The 2,172-nt window shown below is 58.1% G+C and overlaps 1 protein-coding gene across 1 annotated transcript in view; it reads left to right on the plus strand.

The window, feature by feature from the left end:
* Window positions 1-2,172, plus strand: part of SAMD10 (sterile alpha motif domain containing 10) — a 15,963-nt gene that overhangs the window by 7,650 nt on the left and 6,141 nt on the right. The gene's annotated exons all lie outside the window — the stretch shown is intronic.

Genomic DNA, 2,172 nt, shown 5'->3' on the forward strand with positions numbered 1-2,172 from the left:
GGCGGGGGGGGGGAGGGGCGGGCGGGCCGGGGGGGAGACGCTGCCTGCGCGGTTCCTGGCCGAGGGCACAGCCTCCGGCTTAGCAGAGAGGGGCGGAGGGGGTGGAGGGCGGCTCGTTCCTCCTGGGGATGCTGTGGCTACTCCCTGTGCAGGGCACGGAAAGGAGAGACCGTGCTGGATGTCAGCCCCATGTCCCTGCGTGGAGCCAGCCCAGGGCTGTCCTGCCACGGGGCTCCTCTGTCCCCATCCTTTCCTTGCTCCAAAATGCTCCCACATGCCCTGCTCACCCTCCCTACCGTCCCATGTCGGGTGATTGGAAAGTTGGGATGCAAGGGCTGGACTGAGGAAACTGAGACTGTGGAGGAGCTGCTGGAGCCAGGGCCTCTGGGCTGCAGGGCAGCCACTCCCTCCTCCCATGGACAGCCATGCCCCCAAAGCTCCTGGAGCTGCCTTTCTTCCTGGTCCATTTTTCCTTTCCACTTTCACCCCTCTTTCCCATCTGCTCCCACTCCTGGTGCTGCCTCCAGCACTGTTTGTTGCAGGAACAGAGATGCCCAGAGATGTCCTGCTGCTGGAGGCAGCTTCTCCATGGCTCCCTAAGGATTTGGGTCCTGCTGATGGCCAGAGCCCCCTCCTCTACTCCCCACAGCAAGCCCTGGCACAGCTGAAGGACACAACTCTGGCAGCAGCCCCTCCAGACCTGCCAGGTTTCTATCTGCCACAGCACCCAGTGGGATGGGCAGGTTCCAGCTTGGAGGTATCCCAGCAGAGCTGCAGTGCTCAGGTGACAGGGACAGGACAGTGGCATCTCAGACATCCTTGGCTGGAGGGAGCACAGCCTGCTCTGGTCCTCACCCGACAGGCCCAGGGTGTCTGATACTGTTGGAAGTCACCCAGGAGAGGTGCAGAGACCACCCCTAGCAGTCCTGCCTCTGCACCCCACTGAGCCTCTCCATGGATCTCCCTCCACCTTGTTTTCTCTAAAATCACTTCCCCAGCCATCACACGGGTCCCCTGCCTCAGTTTCCCCAAGGCAATGCTTCCTGCTGGGTGTGTTTAAGAAACAGCACTGTTAAGAAACAGTGTGATGTGGTCTGGGTATCCTGGGACAACCCTCTTTTGCTCTATTTTGACTTTTTTTGGCCAGTTGTTCTCCTATTGCATAAACGTGTACTTGAATGGTCTCTTTGAAACCTCTTCCCTCTTAAAACCCGCTAATTAGGAAAACAAGCTGCATCAGGATTTCTCCTGCTCTCCCAGGGTGGTTTGTCCTGGAAGTGGGTCTCCTTTGGGTGCTGCTCTGCTCTTGGTGGTGGCTCATGACTTGCCTGGCTCCCTGTGGTGGGAGCAGGTGAGCTGGGGGATGCTCCAGTCTTTGCTTCTGCAGATCAGAGCTGCTTATGTCAAGCTGTCTGGCTTTTATCCGGAGCAGACAGAGCATGAGCCCCTAATACCCACTCACCCTCTTCCTGTGGCAGCTGGGTCCCTTCAGCCCCCCTCAAAGGAAAGCTTTGCAACCTCATTGTAACCCCAACACCCCCAGCTTGTTAAAACACAAGGAATTGGACTTTGATGACCTTTGTGGGTCCCTTCCAACTCAGGATATCCTATGATTCTATGAATAAGGGACAAAAAGCACTCGTTGTGGGTAAATGTCTCTTTGTGGTCATTATTGAAGGGTTGGTGTGTTTGGCCATGTAGCTGTCCCCAGGCACCCATGGTCTGTGCTGGGGGACCAGCCTGCATTCTCTGCTCCCCTTCCCTCGGTGGTGGCAGTTTGCTGTCAGCCTGGACCATGGCAAGCAGCTGCCCTGGGCCTCCTCCCAGTCCCTGTCCCAGCAGGGTGGCAGTGACAAGCAGGAGGTTCTCACCACGTGCAGGGGATCAGCTGCAGGTCCTGTGTCTGCTCGGCTGGCGGGTGTCAAAACAAGCGTCGCTCGTGAGGGGTTTGTGTGGGCAAACATCTCGTCGGGTGCCTGCTGGATCCCAGCGCCAGCTGGCGGTTCCTGGGCTGGTGGATTTTCTTCTTGGCAATGGGGAAGGAAGGCAGGAATGGGGAGTTTTTGGATAGACACAGCCTGAGTAGAAAAAGGGTAGAAAAGGCACATTTGGGTGCCCGGGCACGGGGTGGATGGGCAGCAGGGCTGTCTCTCACCCCCCCTTCCCTCTGCA

This window comes from Geospiza fortis, unplaced genomic scaffold, assembly GCF_000277835.1.
Source record: "Geospiza fortis unplaced genomic scaffold, GeoFor_1.0 scaffold188, whole genome shotgun sequence".
Lineage (NCBI taxonomy): Eukaryota > Metazoa > Chordata > Aves > Passeriformes > Thraupidae > Geospiza > Geospiza fortis.